At 45.2% G+C, this 20,920-nt stretch overlaps 1 long non-coding RNA gene across 1 annotated transcript; it reads right to left on the bottom strand.

The window, feature by feature from the left end:
- Positions 1-17,892: 17,892 nt before the first annotated feature.
- On the bottom strand, positions 17,893-18,976 carry LOC135578642 (uncharacterized). Its single transcript, XR_010470591.1, has 2 exons — positions 18,487-18,976; positions 17,893-18,368 (listed from the first exon to the last, which is right to left on the bottom strand). It is a non-coding gene; the product is annotated as an uncharacterized LOC135578642 (long non-coding RNA).
- Between the last annotated feature and the right edge of the window lie 1,944 nt (positions 18,977-20,920).

Genomic DNA, 20,920 nt, shown 5'->3' with positions numbered 1-20,920 from the left:
TGTTGACTTTTTCCCCATCCCCTCTCACTGTTCCCTGTTGCTTATTCCTTGCTTGTGCTTTTGTCTCTGCAAGTTCAACTTGTGGTACTATTTGCTGAACGGTAGGCGGAAAACGCTTGGGTTTCAGAAGAGTCCTGCAAGTTGTGAGTGGTCTCTCAGTGGGAGCCGGGGAATGCACAGCTGGAAGTCTTAATGGAGAAAATGGCAATGCCCTCACCTGCGGTTGTCAGGAGGAGAATAGTACCTAGCATGGTACTGGACTGCATCTGGGATGGTTGGGGAGGGGGCCAGCCTGTGAGGCTGGGGGTGATGGTCCTTCTCCCATGCTGCACTGGCTGCAGAATGGATAGTTTCTGCAGCCCCTCCACTATACCACAGCTGAAGCACTTGGTCACAGGCCGATTCATGAATTTAACACACATACTTTTTGCAGTAAAGGAGGATTAGTGGTGGAGAGTGTTTTAGGAACATCTCTGTTTACACTCAGAGAGCTTCATCTGTCTGAGACTCGAGGGAAGTGGGGACACTTTGCCTGGGCAAACACTGGTTTGTATCTCTTACACAGATGTGTGCATGCCCATATACCCATACCAGTTGTGGTCATTCCAGCAACTATTTACAGCGCAATCAATGGTTAGCAAACCACAGCAACAAACTGGAAGATGAGTTGTATGTTGCTATAGATACAATGGTTTGCCTGGAACAGCAGGTCAAGTTTTCCAAAATAATTACTGATCTAGGCTGCTCAGAGGACAACTCTTTCATTGTGAACCTGATTTTCCAAACTGGTGTTCTTCTGACAATGAGGCTCTTCAAAACCATCTTAAGCCTCGACTGTTGAAAATGTGGAGCTGTCTTTCCATATCCTATTTGTCTTCTTAGTGGTAAAAATGTAGAAACTTGTGAAAGAATATGAGTGCAGCACTACATTGTGAAGGCATATCAAACTGAATTGTTTATTAAGGAGTATATATTAATACTGCCTTAAATTATTAGGCTGACTTGAGAAGTCACTTACCTTTAAAAATGTCTTTAAGTGCATGTTTAAGTGCTTTCCTGAACAGAGATGTTTTTCTGAACCAATCCAGTAAAAAAGGAACTGGATTAGGACTAAAGGTTAGCGCTAAGAATATCTTCAGACTTCAGTAAGTTAAATATAGTGGAAAGACTTTTAGTTAGGTGAAAGGAACAACAGAAGAAAATATAGAATGAAGGATTTTGGAATATTTTTTTTCCTTCATCTTTTTATAAATCCAGTATTTTAAAGCTTCTCTAGACCACTTTGTTTTAGTAGACATGTTATAAATGTATATGTGTATATATACATACACACACACGTACACACACTGTACATATATGATGTCCAAATGTAATACATGGGAATAAAGAAGCATGTATCCTGCAGACATGATGCTGTAGCCTGGAGAGATCGGACTTGACAGGAAATTTTAGCTATATGATAGCTATATGATAGTACCCCACAGTGTACTTGACGAAGTTTTCCAGATCTCCCCTTTTTGAACCACTTTCAGCTACACTAATAACAAAAAAAGGGAAAAATCACAGGCTACTCAATTTCTCCCTGTGCTAAAGAGGACTGCATAGTGATAAACATTAAATACAAATTTAATTTACATTAAATACGAATTTAAATTGTGAGAGTTCTTCACACTGAATATCCAGATTTTCTCATTATGCACATCCCAGTCCCCAGAGCTGTTCTTCGAAGCTCGTTAGCAGCTCTGATCCCTACAGAGCTCTTAAGCTCCATCTCTGCCTGTACAGAATTTAGAAAATGTGTGGCTTTGGATAATTGCCCATACATTAGACTGTCCTGATTAAGCAGTCCCTACTGTCCCTAGTTTGCTATAAACAGAGTTGCATTGTGCTAGTAGTAGAGAGCATTGGAAAGAATCACACGAATTAGATCCTGGAAATGTGATGTTTGTAATGTCACTCCTCTGCCCTGCAGTGCTTGACCTGAAGAAATACTTGGTCTAGTTTCTTCTTAATCACTTCCAATGAGAGAGCTCCTGTAATAACCAGTGTTGCAGTGGTCACAGCTTTCTTACACTGGGAAATGAGAAACTTCAGCTGGAACTTAAATAAGCTGTACTAGTGATTCCCAAAACCTGACACTGGAGACACAGCTTGCTGAACAACTCCACGACATACATATGCATATGGTTATCCATTTCTACCAGTACAGGTAGATCTCAAGAGCTTTAGACAGGTCTAGACTGAAGCCTAGACTGAGTACCAGTACTGAACTATGGGCTTACCAGCAAGTTACTATCCCTGGAGTTCTCCACGGTGAGAACCAGCCGTTAGATGGAAGATTGTAATTATTGTTGAATTTAGATGCCAGTTGTCTGGCAGTTGCTGTATCTGAAGCTGCTGGCATGGTTCTGTAGGCCTCCCATGCTGTGCTGTCTTCTCATGCCCTCCCAGAAACTGTCTGGTGAAGGGTAGTCAGGCCTATTGCATCATATTTGGAGAAAGAAAAGAAACATCAGTAAATATATTTCTTTAAATTACTTTTTCTTGTTTCAGTAGCTGGGCACCCCTGAGATGGTATATTAAAATTATAAACTGGGATCCTATCCACAAAGCTGTGGTCTCTTTAGAGATGCAGATTTTACCCATAAGCAATGATATTTTCAGAACACCTTTTAAATAATTCATAGTCAGAAGCCAGAATGTAGAAGACTTCTAGGTAAAGAGTGTCAAGTCAGTTTCCCTTATTCATCTCAGTCATATTCTTAAGTTCTTGCTGTGCGTTTTGTAGGGTTTTATTTTTCTGAAGCTGCTTGTTTGGGAGAGCTCAGACAATTTTTGTATCTGTAAGAATATCCATTTCATTAGATTAGGCAAACTAGGAAAAATCAGGAAACTCATTTCTCCTAAATGAGCTCTCCAGAATCTCTCCAGCTCTCCTTAGTTGGTTGTTTTCTATTTGTTTGTTGTTTTTTTTTTAAATTATTATTACTATTTTTTTTAGTAGTAGTTGTTGTTTTTTTCTCCAGTACCTTCAGAAAGTATGATCTGTTATTGTGATATCTGCTAATCCCTCCCTACCCTTGCAATCACTTTCTAAACCTGTTGGCTCTCACTAGGGATAGGAGGGCACAGAAACTCTGCATGCAACTCAGGCGTTTCAGTCCCATTCCCTCTCACCTAGAGTTAGAAGGTTCATTTCACCCAGCTTTACTCCTGATACTGAACAGTGTTGATGGTTAAAACCCCACCTTGTCTTCCTTAGCCAGAAGAGCAGTGGTGGCTAGAAGGACAATTTCTAAAATTAAGGAAAATGTAGAAATCATGTGCTATAGGATGCAAACTCTGAAACACAATAGGGAAATGGAGAATTTCAGATGGGGAACATGTGCAATACTGTTGTGCATTGTATTGATTTGTGTTACATTAATTAATGTGTCCAGTTCTGGGCCCCTCAGTTCCAGAAGGACAGGGAACTGCTGGAGAGAGTCTAGTGCAGGGCAACAAAGATGATTAAGGGAGTGGAACATCTCCCTTATGAGGAAAGGCTGAAGGAGCTCGATCTCTTTAGTTTGGAGAAGAGGAAACTGAGGAGTGACCTTATTAATGTTTATAAATACACAAAGGGTGAGTGTCACGAGGATGGAGTCAGGCTCTTCTTGGTGTCAACCAATGGTAAGACAAAGGGTAATGAGTTTAAACTGGAACACAGGAGGTTCCACTTCAATTTGAAAAGAAAGTTCTTCTCCGTGAGGGTGACAGAGCACTGGAACAAGCTGCCCAGGGGGTTTGTGGAGTCTCCTTCTCTGGGGACATTCAAAACCCGCCTGGACACATTCCTGTGTAACCTTATCTAGGTATTTCTGCTCCAGCAGGGGGCTTAGACTAGATGATCTTTTGAGGTCCCTTCCAATCCCTAACATTCTGTGATTCTGTGATCATATGTAACACAATAATTTAATGTTTCTGTATAATTCTAGCAGATTCAAAGCCATCTTACAACCGCTCATTCTGTAGAGGCTTTTCAGAAGTCTTTCAAGACATCAGCCATCTTTCTTTTTCATTGATAAGGCTGTTCTGACACTTGCAAGTGCTTCATTGTTGACTTTTCTTGTCTGGATTAATCTTCTGCTCTCCTTTATCATTGGTCTTTCTAAGTTCCAGGTCTGGACATACACGAGCAGAAGGAATGATTTGTCCTCCTGTGCCTTAGCAGACTCTTGTATCCCCTCCTCCAGGGCAGGCTTTGGGCTGAAATTGCACCCCCAGCACTCAAGGTTTATCCCCGCTCACCATCCATTATGGTTGGACTAGATGATCCTGAGGGTCTCTTCCAAACCGAAATGATTCTATGATTCTATCTCCTCTGCCCTTCATTCCATATCGTGTGGCTCAAGGAAGAAATAAGCTGCGGTCAGGAATCCAACAGACACAGCTTCATCTGATGTGCTCAGCGGAAGTTTCAGTTTTCAGTAGAAAAAGGCTCTTCAAAGGCATCCCTTATCCACTTGAGTTCTGTCTGTGGTTCTTGCTTGCTGGACAGAAATATTCTTGTACTTTGAGAGGATGACTGCTTGAATAAAAAGAACAAAAACATGTGCACATGGATACACAGAAATCTAGTAATTTTTGTGTTTGCCCACAAAGTGTTAATGTTTACTGGAAAGAAACTTGCACAAATGTCTTGAGCTGAAGGTAAAAGGATAAGCATATGCAACTGAAGAAAATGTATTATAAATTAAAAAAAAAAAAAAAATCACAGTTTTATTGCTCTTTGATCTATTTGTCTACTTTCTGTGCTTCTCCATGTTGTGGTATGAACTTCCGAAGTTGCAGAATTCTCTTCAATTAACTTTGTACAGAATTTCAATCCTTATTTCTACTCAAGACCAGTTGCCATCTTCCTAATAAATACTCAGCTTCTGTATTCCCCTGATATTCCAGGCACTTTGTGGTTTCCATGCAGATGTGCTTGCATAGTCTTTCATCTTTTCTCTTTCACATCCGCGTGAGGCATAGAATAGCCTTCATTTTTCAGGCTCATGTTTTATATCTGGAAAGGCAGCAGTGTCTGTAGTTTAAGAAGGTAAAAACAGTTAGGCATTTTCAGTTCTAGCCTCTTGTTCTCCTGCATTTAGGAGTTCCTCAGACTTCTACATCCTTAGGTGACTTTTCTCCAATGCTTGCTTTGTCTCCGAATTGAGGGAAAATAAAAATATTTTTATTATATAAAAGCTATATATTGCTGAATATTATAATATGATGTAACATGCCTTTATGGACTGTTAATTGTTTGAAAATGGATGAATTTTAATATAATTGATACCTGGGGTGTATTTATTTATCCATATTTTGAACCTATATATGCTTGTGTGTGAATCACCATGCAGACAAAACCAATATGTATGATCTCTGATGTGCATTTAAACATTCAGAAACAGTGGTTCTCTCATTGCCTGCGGTTAACAGAACATAAACCTTGCTAAATATACTTATTTCAGTCCACAAAATCCATATTAAAAAACAAAACAAAACAAAACAAAAACAACTTTGTATTTTCCTTATCTCTTTGCTTAAAATCAGAAAAAAATGATAAAGAGAAAAGCTTTTGAATCCCTTGATTGGGAAAATTTATTTCCAGGGCTGTTAACAAAGCCATAATATACCCTGATTTTCTGTTCCTGTAAGCTTGCAATATTCTTGACATATTAAAGTCTATGTCATTATGCAAGTTTTGCATAATGACTGAAGGAACACTTCAAAGAGGAACAGAGGGCTGTTTGCATAACAGTGCATTGAGGATTTTCTAACAATTTTTAAAGAATAAAATGCTTATTCATTGAAACCAAACAGTGAAACAGTACATTTTGATAAATTATTCAACTCAAAACCACCTTGAACTAGTGTCGACATTTTATTCTATTTGAAAATATTTCTCTTCCCTTTCTTTGTTTCTCCACTTATTTTTTTATTCTTCCCATTTCTCTCTGTCTCTTCCTCTCTTTCTCTCTTGTTCTTGCTCTCTTGCTCTCATTCTTTCTCTTTCTCTCATTCTCTCTTTCAAAACAACCTTTTATTTTACATTTAGAGCTCACAAATACATTGGAATATTTTTCATGATCCAGGTTGAGATCAGTTTTCTTTCTTTATTTATTTTTTTGGTCATTTCCACGTTAGAAAAATTATCAGAATAATCTTCCTAATCAATTAATTCAGTTACTCTCAAAATCAGTTCTCCTCACCTCCACACCTTATTAGAAGGCTATTTATGAATTTACTTCCGTTTATGCCTTTTTTTTTATCCCCAATATAACATTAGTGCTAGCATCCTGGAGTACAATTAGTTCTTTGCCTATCCCAGTGTTCTTTCTCTCGAGTATTTGCCAAGAGCCACCAGACCTCCCCTATGACTTCACTTTGCTAAGCTGACAAATCAAGTTCTTGCAATGACCTCATGGATCGGAGGTTCTTCATCCTCTTTGCTGTCTTGGCAGCCCTTTGCCTGACCATGACTGATCAGATTGCACTTAATATTCCCAATGAAGGCTTTCCTGCACCTAGAGTTATAGCATAAAATAATTTCCTCTAATAGCATTCCACTGCCTTTTTTTTTTTTTCACGTACCTGGCATACAGATACTATACAACCAAACATTATCCCGAGTCTTTTTCCTCCCACTGACTCCAGCCATTTGTAGTCCTAACTTATAACATGAAAAAGTGTTGTTAATTTCAGAGTGTGACCTTCCACATTCTTATGTGACATTTAATTCTGTTTCTATTATTCCCGGTCCTTAAAGTCATTCTGTTATTTCTTATGTAATATTCCAAAAGTCCTACATTTCTCATAAACCAGGAAAAGTGTTTCTGGGCCATCTCTGCTATTATTATGCATTTATTCTCTTAATGCAGAATTAGTGTTCTATTTTGTGCATATATAGTATTAGGAACCCCCTGGATGCACTTACTTGACTGCACTAAGCATGTAGTATGAACACTGGCCTTGGTGACACCGGTTACTCGTGTGAGTAGTGTGAACCTTCAGCTGACATGGATTCAATAGTCTGTCCTGTCCTGGCAGCCAGGGGAGCTCTGAGCACACGGGGCATCTCACCCTTATATGTAGCTGTGGGCCCTGAGCAGGGCTGGGGTCTGCAGTATGTGCTGCAGCCCCATCTTAAAGCAAGACTTCATGTAGGAAGGAAGGAATTGTTTTCCAAGCATGTTTTGCATCCTGCGTGCTTTGGATGTTCATCCTGTGTGTTTAAACCTTGTTCTTGGTCTTAAGAAAGCAACATCTTGCTAAAAAGTCAAGCTTACTAAAATCAAGCTTGTGAATCAAGCTTGTGCAGAAGATGTATCTGAACAGGCACATACATTATTTTGACTTTATACTGACCATGATAAAATTAACACTTACTTCTTACATGACAGGTTAAAAAGTCAGAATTTCTAACTATTTCTCAAATACTTGTGGCCTGAAACCTGTACCCAGTTTCATCAGCTTGACTAAGAGAGGGAATCTGACATTTTAATTGCTTGAAATTGAGCAAAAGAAATGCAAAGAAGCAAAAGTCTCTGATTTGTCTGTTTTCTTTTGGGATTTTGGCACTTATTTCAAGGAAATTATTTATTCTGATTGGACACTAGAATTCTCTACAGAAGAGAGACGAGGAACTATCAATCTTTAAAATAGGTCACCGTCTCACTAATTATTGCTTTAATTAGTGACAGCCACATAATTATTTTTTTAGATTTTTTTTTTTTTTTAATACCAGTCAGAGTTATCCCAATTTTACTAATTTTCAAGAAGTTGTGCCCTTGATTTTTAATGGAACTCACCCAGTCTGTCAGATTACCTGGAAGTGTACATGGTAAAAAATATAAAGGCTGTACCTTTCATTTTGTTGTCACATCTGCTCTGTTCATTTTATCCACAAACAGTAGACTGAACATATACGGTCTAGAGAAAGAACAAATAGCAAGAAGTTCTTAATTAGGTTTGGAAAACAATGGTGTGAAGGTAAGAGTTTTTCACAGTGACCTGTGTGCTCACTAAAAAATGTTATGTCAGCTGATTGCCTTGTACTTTGAATATATAACAGTAAATCATATAATAAATCTTTAAAGGATCCAAAATTACTTTAAATACCTCTAATAGATCTAGTTTGTGAGATCTGAATGTTGTATGCAAGAAGTTTTAGGTTCAGGAAAGACTGAACAGTTATTTTACGCAGGTTATACAAAATGAGATATCACAGTGGTTTGTCATAATCCTTTGAAGTAGGGAATACCTACATATTTTAGGTTTTTCCATGTTCCAAGCACTGTAGGGATGTCTTCTAAGAATTCTGTAATTCCCTGCTAGAATTGCTATGAAGTTAATACTATTGCCTTGCTTACTAACTTCTTTACTAGCTGCATTCATCAAGATCGGTTTAAATGTACAGTGGTTAGCTGCTGTGAATAGAATATTTAATCTTGTATTTTCTTGTACAGAACACTTACACAAAACCTGCTAGTGACGGAGTTAACAACCTTAGATTACATTTTAAGTACTTTTGTACGAGCATTAAGTGTCTATTTAAGGTAATATTATTTAACATACAACCTGCACTTCATGACCTAATGAACAGAATTAGTTTAATACAAAGAATTATAAACCAATTTTAGCATGTACAGTACATTAAGTTAATTTGGAAGTTTCCTGGTGCTAGTGAAAATTTCCTTAGTTACATTTTCAAATATTTTACAGTAACAGTGTATTTCAAATTTTGTATTTCTTCCCAATTTTTTGATTGTGGGAGTTATGTAGGTTGGTTTTATGGCTTTGTTTTGTTGTTATTGTTGTTTAAAAGACTACTTCAGACACACAGATATTTACTATTAAGAAGAGCTGTACTTTTAATACCCACCATGCTTTTAAAGCAGTTTCTGATTAAGAGAGAATTAATTCCTGTTACACTGAAAATTGCTGTCTCTATTATCTCACTCAGTTATCGCAGTAATTTATCACTGTCAGTGGAGATAAGTAATACAAGCAAAATTTAAGGAACTTTATGCAGAGTGTGAAAATGAATCTCATGCCATACCTTGCTGGCTGGCTCATCCGTTCTCCTGCAGTGTAGCAGTCGCAGTCGTGCACCAGGCCTTGAAGTGCAGGACACTGTGTTTCTCCTCTGCATCTGTGAGCAGAGGCATCAGGGAAGATCCAGCTCTTGGAGCAGGGGCTGCAGGGTGGAGGCCATGGAAAAGTGCTCGTTCTGCTGGAGGGTTGCTTTGCTTATCGCCTGACTTACCTGCGCTCTACGTCTTTCTTAGCCACCAACTTGAATACAGGAGAACAAGTGAAACAAATCGAAAAGTTGGCATTTAATCAGGCTGATTCATGAGCTGAATTAAATGCTTCATTTTAAATTTTTGAAGAGTGCTGGCCTGTCTCTGTAATGGTGCAATGCCTTAACTTTGCCTTTTGTAATAGTATGACTGTTTGTCCCTGAGTTAATCTGATGCCCCGGTCTGTGTAAACAGCTAGTAAGCAAGCACTAGCCAGTTTCCCTTCACATTTTGGTGTCACAGCTAATATTCTACAGCAGTGAATTTACACGAAAGGGATAGCCTTGCTTTCCATTGGGCAGGCAGGGAAGGTCAGCTTTCCTCAGTCTACATTTCAAAATATTTAGAATTACTCGCATTTAACGTTTTGAGGCTATTTTTCTTTCGAAACGCAGCTTCTGGACTGCTCCTACCTGAAGTCGGCCCCGAGCTCTCGCCGCGGAAAGAGCGCGGCGCTCGGCCGCCAGGCGGCGCTGCCGTGGCGGCGATGGGCGGTGCGGAACGTCCCGCCCCTCCCCCACAGCCCGCCCGGCTCCTGCAGCCCCGGACACCGCAGGATGGAAAAACGGGGAAAAAAAAAAAAAAAGAAAGTAAAAAGGAGAGGGTGTCTTAGCACTTCTGACTGCAGAGGGGGCTGACAGGCAGCGCTTCTACTCTCCTCCCCGTGGGAAGCCATGATTGAGTTAGTCTCGGAAATCAGGCTACCCCGAGGAAAAAATGCTGAGGGAAGGGTTTTCGTTCCGTTTTCAGAGCAGGAAAGAAAGTGATGAATATTAAATGCAGGTTACTTTCAGACGCCGCCACCAGAACCTCAATACTTCTCAATACTTCTGTGGCAGCAATATGACATCAGGGGGAAAAATGTGCATGCCATCCAAGGATGGCATGGTCCATCACCTGGGTCTTCCGCCCTTGCTTACATCCATTTTTTATGTGCTACATCATCATCACCACCATTATTATTGCTACTGAGGTTTAGAAGGCAGCAAGGTTCCCTGTCTTTGGAAGCTCTCCAAAAGAAAGCTCCATCTATTCCAAAGAAAGTTCCATTTCTTTCCAAGCTTTAAGACATATTTTAAAGGCTAGATTACGACTTGGGCAGTGGCAGGTTCACTTACATATTTGCGTTTCTTTTGCTATGGAATATCATATTTATAATGAATCCTCAGCATCAATTTCCAAGAAGAAAAAAGAGTAAATTGACCTTTGGCGGGCATAATGCCATGATGCAGTGGTGGTCAGCCCATATTCATAATCCTGCAAAGAGTTTCATAGAATGTTAGGGACTGGGGTGTTTCAGGTTGCTCACGACACACTGTATTTAAAAGCCCTCCCCGCTCTCTACCTGTATAAGGGTCAATCTCGGCTGCAGCTTATTCTTGCTCACACACGAGCAGGCAAAGATGAACTTTTCTCTGTTCCCTGCATGGTTCTTCTGAGATCCGGTGAAGCTCTAGGTCTTACAAAGGAAATATAAGCAAGAAGTGATGAGCAGAACTCATAACAATCTGAGGCTGCTTGGATAAATACACACAAATATGCATATAGGTGTGTGGGTAGATGTGTGCATGTATATGGATATCTCAAAGCAAAAAATGAGAACAGCGATGTGGTATAGCAGGTGCAGGCAATGCATCAGGAGATACTTGACCTCCAACTTGCTGAGTTGGAGGGAAGGGTCAAAGTAGCCTGTGTGCTTCATCTGTCTGCTGCACCATGCAAAGACGATTACAAGGGGATGCAGAGGCACGAGACTGGGGAAAGGGCAGGGATTGTCCCCTTTATCCCCTTGTAGAGAAGGTTGACCAGTCCAATCTGTAGTCCAGTCTCCGGCAAAAACTCCACTGGGATCAGCGCTGTCTGCTGAGTGCAAGAGGAAAGAGGGCAAAGCCCTCCGACCTCCAGGCGGATAGTATTGTCATCTTTATTGTTCTTGTGGTTATTACTGTTACTTAGTTGTTTTGCCTTATTTAGTGTCTGAGAGCATCCCCTGCCCTTGCTGGCTGTGGCCGCTGTTTGATAGAAGTCAGTGCAGAATAAGGCCCGCCGGAGTGCCCTGTGCTGCCCTGACTGCAAACGGAACATGGACGGGAGCAGGACAGACACCTGCGTCAAATCCGGCTCTTTCAGATGCAGGGCAGAGGCGGACTTGCCGGGAGAGATGCGGTGGGTGATCGACGCGGGAACGCCGTCGGGGCAAGGGCCGTGCACCACGCAGAGGCAAAAGCGCAGGCCGAGCTTCTTTCCTGCCCTTTCTGCATCCCTGCCCTGCCCGCCGCGTATTCCCCTGCCCTTCAGCCCCATGGGGATGCTGGAGTTTTCTTCTGCCGGGGACTCTCCCGCCCCACCGGGCAGCCGGAGCCGCCGGAACGTGCCTTCCCGGACGGGGGCGGACGGTCTCGGCGGGCGGCGGCGGGAACCCAGCACCGCCGCTAGCACCAGGGACAGCGCCGGCAGCGGCCCCGGCCCCCGCCCGGGCCCGCCGCTCCTTTGTTCTGCCGCCGGCGAGGCTCCGAGGAACAAAGGCTTCCGCCGACGCCGGCGCGGGGACCCCGGCCTCTTCCCTCCCCGCAGCCTCCGCTCACCCCGCCGACGTGTCCCCGCCACGGCCGCCGTCTCCGCCTGAGCCGCGTCTTCGGAGCCCCGGCCGCACACGCACGTGCCCCCGCGCACGCTGCGCTGCCGCCGCTGCCCCCCCGCTGCCCGCTCCCGCCCCTGCGCTGCCCCGCACACCCTACTCCGCTGCCGCCCCCCCGCTCCGTGCTCGTAAGCCGCCGCCTTGCTCGTCGCCTGCCGCCCAGCCCTGCGCACAAAGCCGGCACGCCGCTCCGCTCCATCCCGCCACACCGCTGACCTCCGGCACCGCTCTGCGCCGCTCTCCCCGCGCCCTGCCCACACGCTACCCTCAAGCCACCCCCGCGCAACCTCCGCGCACTCCTTCGCGTATCCGCGCTGCCCCTCTGCACGTTGCTCAGCCGTAGTGGCCCCTCCGCCCCCGCAGTATCCCACCCCGTTCACCAACGCTGCTTAAGGCTCTGCTGGTCCGCGACACAGATGCTGTTCCGCTGACCCCTGCGCACCGTTCCTCTGCCCGAGGGCCCACATTCCTCGGCTTTCAGTGGAACCTCGCAAGAAGAGGAGCCATTACCGAGAGGGCACTCCTAGCTATCGGCTAGGTGATGCGCAAAGAACAATCCTCGCCATGGTAATATTAGAAAATGTATTTATTTCCCATTAATCGACTTTACATGGTTTAACCCAGGAAAGAGAGAGGTCGAGTCACCACTGCCTTGAAAAACCACCACGGCTACCGCACCGCTCCGGTACTCCCCCACGGCCCCGTTACCTGCTGCTGACAGCTGCCCCAGCGGGCGCCCATCCCCCGGTAGCGGTCATCTCCTCTCCACTGGGCTGAGCTGTTCAGTCCACCAGTCTTGTTTAATCTCGGTTTTCGCAGGTGAGTACAAACTGTCGAGGTCTTTATTGCTTTCTCTCTCTTTTTTTAAATGTGATTTTTAACTTACTGATATTACTTTTATTATTAGCGTTATTATTAAGCTATATTCTAGCGAGATCTTTCATGCTGCCTTGAGGATCCGCTCTTGGCATTCACCGCGTGCCTTAATTGTATGACATTAAATCAAGGTCCGCTGTGAACACGGAGAGTCAGAGCCTTGGAGAGCTCTCTCTCTCTCTTTCTCTGGAAACAGAACAGCAACTGATCCTCGGAAAAGGAAAAAAAAAAAAAAGAAAAAAGAAAAAAAAAAGAAAAAAAGGGAAAAAAAAAAGAAAAAAGAAAAAAAGAAACAGAAAAAAATCTATTTCCCCTCCACCCTAGTCCCATCCTGTCCTGGGATGGATGTAATTCGCGCTCGAATTTTCTTACTAGCCCTTCTTTTGTTTGCAATGTCCAGGAAGCTGTTAAATATGTATTTAATGGATTAAAAAAAAAAAAAAAAAAAGAAGAAATTAAGCGTGTGCCTATTACACACTTCCAGGCGACTACTTTACTTTCGTGAGCGTCTTCGCGTGATTTTAAACGCAGGAGTTGGTTTTCCGGGACTCGACGTTTCCGATTTGGTAACCCTGGCTGGGAGGGATGGTGTCTCTCCGGCTGCCTCGGTTCTCCTGGTCCTACGGCTCAGCTCGGACGCGGGCGGTGGGAGCCCGCATCCCCAGAGTATCCCGGCTCTTCTCGGCCGGGGGCAAGAGGGGGTCTTTCGGCGGTGGAAAATGAAAGAGCAGGACGTGTAATCTTTCTTTGTAAAGAGGAAGAAAATTTAACTCAGTTGCACCTGCCCCTTTCCCGGGAGGGTCTGGGCAGCCCATCTGGCCTGCCTGCACTAAACTGGGCGAGCGAGGAAATGAGGGGTGAAGTCATTACAGTCATTAAAAAAAAAAAAAAAAAGAAAGAAAAAAAAAGAAAAAAAAAAAAGAAAAAAACCACACACAAAAAAAAAAACCACCAGAAAAACCCCAAACAAACAAACCAAACAAAAAGAAACACCCTAAGCTTTTATTATTATTATTACGCTATTGCCATCTTTCATTGCTCAGGACGAGAACCATTCCTTTTAGGTGCCGATGGCACGCCGGGAAGAGCGGGGCGGCCAGGCACCGTGAATCGCCCTGTGGACTCGACCCTGGCTGGATCCCGGGAACCGGGCAGGCTGACCTCTATTGCTACCTCGGAGCCAGGGCCCGGGAGAGAGAGAGGAGGCGAAACGGGCTGTGCTGCGGCTGCCGGCGGCGGCGGGCGGGCTCCGGCGGCGAGCTGGGCTTCCCGAAGACTTTCCCGTAGCTTGCCGAGGCATCCAGGGGAAAACTGGGCAGGTGGCTCCGGGCCCCTCGGCACCGCAGCTCCTGCGTGCGGCCGCCTGGAAAATAGACAAAGCGAGAGCGTTAGAAAGGCAGGCGGGGAGGGAAGGGCGCCGGGAGCCCGCACGCCTCGCGGTTGCCAATGACAAAAGGGAGAGAGGGGGGAGTCAGAGCAGGGGAAGGGCGGGGAGGAAAGGGGAAGGGGAGGAAGGGAAGGAAGGAAGGAAAGGGGGGCCACACGGACTGACGCGGAGCTAGGGCCGGTCAGACCCGAGCCTCCGGGGCTGCTCGCTTCGCGGCCCAGGGGGGACAAGGCGGAACGCCCATCACCGCAGCCCCGGGGCCAGCGGGCGCCTGGCTCTCTGCAGTGCTATGGGAACTGGCCAGCCGCGGGGAACCGCAGACGGCAACCTCTCTGCCCGCCGCTGCAAAAATCCCTGGACAGCAAACCTAGGAGAAAGCTTAAAAAAAAGAAAAAAGGGCGGGGGGGCTTGAGGGGAAAGGGGAACAGCAGTTCCCCGTTCTTTCCCGGCTTGAGGATCGTATGAGAGCAAAGAGCGAAATGCATGGGGAGAAATCCAAACACCCAGATAAAAATACGAATTATGAACCCACTCAAAATATATTTAAAGAATAGCAATGAAAAAGAAAACAGTCAAACCTGCCGAATGCTGGCGGCTCCTCACCGCCCAGTCGGAGCCGAGGAGCTCAGGAGAGCAGGAGAGCCCCTCTAGCTGCTTTCGGGGGGTATAAAGCCGTCCGGTCTCTCCCCCTCGCTTGCTGCTCCAGAATTAGGGATTAATGCCTCTCCAGCCAAACAAATAAGGCATCTGCCTTCAGTACAAGAGGATTACACGGGGCTGCTGACGTCACCAGCCAGGCAGATGTTGGCTCCCAAAGTCCTGATCATCTCCCGTGTCCTTGAAACCCGGCACAGTCCCAGGCCCGCGCCGACCGGCTGGGTCCCTGCAAGGTCGAGGGGGACCTGCTCGGAGAGGACCCCGCGGAGCCGCTCTCTCCCCAAACGTTCTCTCTCGTCGTGGTGAGAGAAAGGTGTGAAAAGTCAAGCCCGGCAGAAAGTTTAACCCTCCCCCTTCCATCCGTGTCCTCTCCACCCTCGCCCCCCGCCTTCCTCCCACCTCCCCAAACTCAATGTCACATGAATCTGTACAGTCATAGCGAGCAAGAGGAGTCTGGTCCTCGGCTCACCCAGAAGCCACCCCTCCCCTCACGGCAGCCGACCCCCACTAACTGCGGCACTGCCGTGTCCCCTGGCCCCACACCGCCCCAATCTCCAGCCCGTTCCACCCCGGAGCCCGGCACCGGGCCATGAGAGCAGGGCAGCCGGGCCGGGCCGATCCGAGACCACACGGGCTTTGTTCCCGCTGTGTTCGTCCCGCCGGGGCAGCGGCGGGCACCGGACAGAAGCCGCTCTCTGGCCGTGCGGGGACAGCGCCCTCCCACTGCCCCGGAGATTCGGGGTGCCTCTGCGGAAGGCAGACCCCTTCGGGCGGGCGGCAAACAGGGCCAGGCCGTGCCAAGTGCGGGCAGAGAGTGCCGAGGTTGCTCAAGGTCTCCTCTCGCCGGGGACCGGCGGGAGGTAAAGAAGTAAGGTTTTTTCCCCTGGCTGAAGGACTTCGAGACTGCGTTTGTGCGATTCTTAGGCAGAACAGCTTGTAATTATCGGAGGTGAGCCCTGAGTTTTCTGACACCTATTCTGGAGCTGTGGGGTGAGTTGGAAATGCCGCAGTGTGGATCTGAAAGGGGAGTCCAATTAGAAGCATGATCAAAATAAAAAAAAAAAAAAAATTGCCTGAGAGCCATGTCTGTTGCCTTTGCTGTGACATAAAGTCCATGACTCATCATCTTTAGTCCCTTTGCATCAAACAATGGCTTCAATCATTTCGGTACCGCAGAAAGGCAAATTAAATGATGTGATATAACGGAGTGGGATGAAGAAGAAGGGATCGCTAGTACCTAGGCTCCTGTTGGGTTGATATTGTTGTTCAAAGGAGCTGTTTTATAGATCAGTTCCATATTATCCTTGTCTGTCAAAGTGGCATTTAATTTTTCCAATTGTGGAACTTGGTCACTGATAAAATCAATTTAATTTACACCACTGTCATCCAGCCCATCTGAGCAGTACATTTATTTTTGGCTCGGAGTTGATGGGGAAAAAAAAAAAAAAAAGCAATCGTATGCAGAACGGAGAGATGAGATCTTTTTACTTCTTTTGCGGACAGCCAGAAGAGCAAACACTAACATGGCATTAGATCTTGGACTAGTGCAGGAGAATTATAAATGTCATTTCTCAAATCTTTTGTGTGAAAACTTGAGCAGCCATACGAAAGAGAAAACAAAAAAGGCAGGCCAGCATAGTCCCCCGTCGTTTTGTGGGGACGGAGATTCCGATTAACCCCCTTTTTTTTTTCCCGGAGTGACACCGGCCCGGAGGCACGGCCGGTCCCTGTCCATGGTGCTGACCGGCCGGAGGCAGCGACCTCCCCGCCGCTCCCGCGCTGCCGGCTGCCGCCCGCGGGCCGGCCGACCTGCGGGCTGTCCCGGGCCATTTCTGAAACTGCAGGCGCTTTGCTGTTGTTATTATTATAATAAGAAATATTTTTTAAAGCTCATAACCTTGGAAGGAGGTGCGGGGAGAGGAGGGAGGAATTTGCCTGTCGTGGGTTTTATTTGATATCTCGCCTTTTTCGAAGTGCTTTTAATCACTGACGCTTGGGCAAGCCTACATTATAATGAAAAGCGGCTAATGTCTGACAACGGTCTGCAAACCTCCGATTCTCATTTGTTTCCTTAAACGAATTAACGTGAAATTTCGGATGCGGTTTTTGGTAAGAGGCACCTACTTACTGGCTGACCTGAACAAAACTGACAACATTGCAAACTATTTTTTTCATTGCATGTTACAGCCGTAATAACTTGTACGCAATGGTTAAATATGTTCTAAAATCTCACGTAACGTACATACCTCCTCTTTCCAAGCCTAAAGTTCTTTCTTGTTATTTGGCTACATGAGTACGCGCATAGATATGCTCTCTTTCACACACACGTAGATATATGTATACAAAATCTAAATGATTTAGTGGAAGAGTTAAACTGTTCGCGAGTCTTTTCTCAGATGATTTTGCCCTTTCCTCCTCTAACTGTCCAACCTTACTCCATCTTATCATTTTAAAGCAAGGATAGGTCTCGGATTACTATTTCTTCGGTCCCCTGTCTTCTCATAACCTGCTCCCCTGGTTGAATAACGTGGGCTAAGAACAGCTGAGATTGCCGCTCCGATACAAAAGGCTCTGAAGGCAGCAGCTTTAGAAATTGTACACTAGCTCTGCGAGGAGAAATGTGTAGGCTCTCTCAAATGTGAGGTTGTACTGGCTGGGGAAAAGGCAGAGTTGCAACCATTCACACTTCATGGGCTCGGAGATTTCTTTCAAAAGACCCCTGAAGTATTTAGGATTTTGGGGAAAACCCTTGTACCGGAAGAAAATGGCCTAAACACAATAGGACTCGCCATTTTCTCCTTCCAAAGCACAAAGCAGCTCCGCGGTTTCAGCACCACACAAAGAAAGCCCAGACACTCTGAATTCTCTTACATTTTCCCCCACGATTTCAAAAGCTTTCCCTTCTAACCGATTCGCTTTCCCAGGAGCGCTCACACAGAAATAAAGAAAGGAGGAAGCGGAGGGGGTTGGAAGCGACTAGGCTAGGCGAGAGGGAGACAGTTTTGATCTTAGTTTATTTAAATTAAATCCTGCCAGGGAAAAGTACCACTAATCACATGTACACTTGGGGGGAGTGCGGGGGGGAGGCGGGGGGGGAGGGAGGGAGGAAATCCCCAAAAAACAAACCAGCTGGAAAGCTGTTTTGGCCACCGCATTCCTTCAAGCTGGGTGGACTCACGTTGCAACACAGCGACTCGAGCAGGACCACGCTGCCTGAGGATGTGTATGTACACACGCAGGAGAGCACCCCTCCCGTGCCAGAAAATTGCCTTTTCAGCCCAGCTAAGCCCACAAATTGATGTCGAAAACAGCCCTCTGTCCCCCGCTTCGCCGGCAGCCGGCACTCCTCCGCGCCCGCGGGAGCCCCGCTCCACGGCTGCTGCCTCCGCGCTTCGCTCCGCTCCGCCGCCCTTCCTGCCTTGCGGTTCTGGTTTCTTATCTAAGTAACTCGGCAGAAGACTGATTGGGAGGAGATGATCTTAAAAAAAAAAAAAAAAAAGGGAACAAAGAACCAAACCAAATCCGAACAACCTAAACCTAAACCAAAGCAGCCTCTCACTATCACTCTGAAATGCAGGAAGAAATTTTGTACTTACAGGCAGCACTAAAGTGAGTAATCCTCATTCCAGCGTGGTTAGGTGTGTTTGGGGGTTTTTTCCTCTCCTTTTTTTTTTTTTTTAGTACTTGTTTGTTCCCGTCGTCCATGGCTTAGAGCGGATGCAAGCAAAACCGACCGGTTAGCAGGAATAAAAATAGTAGTGATTTCATTATTGTAAATGCAGCAAAGAGACACGAAGCTGTGTTTCTCCTCATAGTTTCTGCTTGGGAACCAGCAGCTCTCAGCTCAGAAAAGCAGGACTCTGTGTGAGTCCCCCCTCCCCTCTGTGTCTCTCTCTCTCGCTCTCTCTCTCTCTCACACACATACACACACACGAACACACACACACATACACACTTTTTTTTTTCTTCCCCCAAAAGAGGGCAGGTCGTTCCCTGAATCCCAATGAGTTAAGTCAGTCACTTTCCTTCGCATGCATCACAGCCTCCTTAGAGCTGCAGGCACAAAAGAGCATTTAGCTGCCTCCAATTTGTGTAGCAGGCCTGTGCTTATTTTTTTTTTAAAGTATAATTAAATCATGCATTTCATTCAATATAAAAATACCATGTCTCCAACTTTGACGACTGAACCACTAATTGTAACCTTTTAAATAAATTCCTGAACTTGTACACGTACTTAGTTGGTCTGCAGGGGCTTCACAAGAAATTGATGCACAGTATTTCTCAGCTGTACAGACCTGCACCCTGCTTCCTGCAAAGGTCAGAGCTGTACAATCCACAATTACTTTTCAATGAAGTCTTATATCAACAAAATCTCCTTGAAAGGATTATAGGCCTTTCAAAATAAAGCTTTAATCTTAAATATACATGGTGGCATATTCAATTTCAATCAAATATGAGGGATTGTTTTAAAAAGTAACCGCACACAAATACATGTGTTTTTATGCGGGGTTACTTTTTTCCAGGTGGACAGAGAAACACGTAAGCATGGCTGTACTCACTCCATGTTTCAGCGGCTATTTTTTGTGATTCTTTTCTCTAGCCAAAACAGGAACATCCATGTGCATGTGTGTGTATATATACATACGTATATACAAATTTTATTTACATATGTATATATAAATATACACATACTCATGTATGACAGAGTGTGGCTAGCCTGGCCATGTCAAGGGCTGAAACCCGCCGGGCTGGCAGAAGCCTGTCATGAGGCAAATGAAGCTCCAAAGCCAACGAGTGGTGGCCCTCGCCGATGTGGAGCTGCAGTCAGAAGAAAGGCAGGTCCGTGCCGGGGGGCGATGGGCACCGCACGGCCCAGGCTCCCCCCGTCGCCCCGCTTCACTGTCCGGAGGGCCTGGGGGACCCCCGGGGCCTGCAGGTAGCTGGGGCCACCCCGACGTCTTCGTCACCTCAGGAGTTCTTGGCACTTTCTTTGCATCCTTGTCATCGCCTAATTCCAGCTACACTTGCTCAAATGGGTGGTAATCCGACTCTAGAGGCGATTAGGGAACCAGAGATAGCTGCATTTAGGATTACTGAAAGGAAATGAAGGAATCTAATCCACTCCCACCCCTTACGTTACTGGGTTTCAATAAGACCTTATACCACCTTTTAGGATTTTAAACAAATGAAATCGCCTGGAGAAGGGGACAGAAAGAGATCGAGTGATGGAGAGTGTGTTTATCCATTAAAAGAATTGAATAGCAGAGGATAAGGTGAATTGCAAATGCGGGCGAGCTGCTTTCTTCTGCAGCCCAGTTAACCACCGTATTTGAAGGGCCCAAGGCCCGCAGCTTCCTCAGCTCTCTCCTCTGGACCAGGGCAGGTTCAGGAAAGCCACGCTGGAGATCCGCGTATGAACTGCAAAGTCAATCTAGCACTGATTTGAGCAGCAATATGACACCCCTCTCCGCCAAATCGCACACCTCAAAAGCCCAAAGCCCACCATATAAAGCGAAGCTGTGAGTATGTTGTTTCTAGTCGATAAGACTTATCAGTAAACCTTAGAATGTCCTTAGTTTCAGAGGATTGTTTCTGCTCCATTCTGATTGCATAAAGCCGAGAGGAAAATAGCCAGCACTTACTACAGCGACAAAATTTAAGTATTTTTCTTTTAAATTTATTTTTTCCCTCTTTTTATTCTTTTTTTTTTTTTTTCTTCCTAGTTTCACTTTAAACCAAGGAAACAGCATACTCTTTTGCTTCCGAAGACAGTCTACAGAAAGAAGATGGAGCTAATCTAGTCCTGAGACCAGTTCCTCCTTCTTTGGAAAGACTGTAACATGAGTAACATGGAATTAAAATCAAACCAAACAAACAAACAAAACCCAAACCCAAAAAACTGTGAAATCTGGAAGTGTTTTCTGTTTAGTGTTTCAAATATAACCTTCCATTTTCCCAGATGATTTTTATATTTGAAGTGCTAGACTGCCTACAACAAGCTTCTCTAAATACTATTTAATATGAATATGT

Source organism: Columba livia, chromosome 2 (genome assembly GCF_036013475.1).
Source record: "Columba livia isolate bColLiv1 breed racing homer chromosome 2, bColLiv1.pat.W.v2, whole genome shotgun sequence".
Taxonomy (NCBI): Eukaryota; Metazoa; Chordata; class Aves; order Columbiformes; family Columbidae; genus Columba; species Columba livia.
Note: the sequence above shows the minus strand (reverse complement) of the source record. Positions and strands in the feature narration are given on the sequence as shown.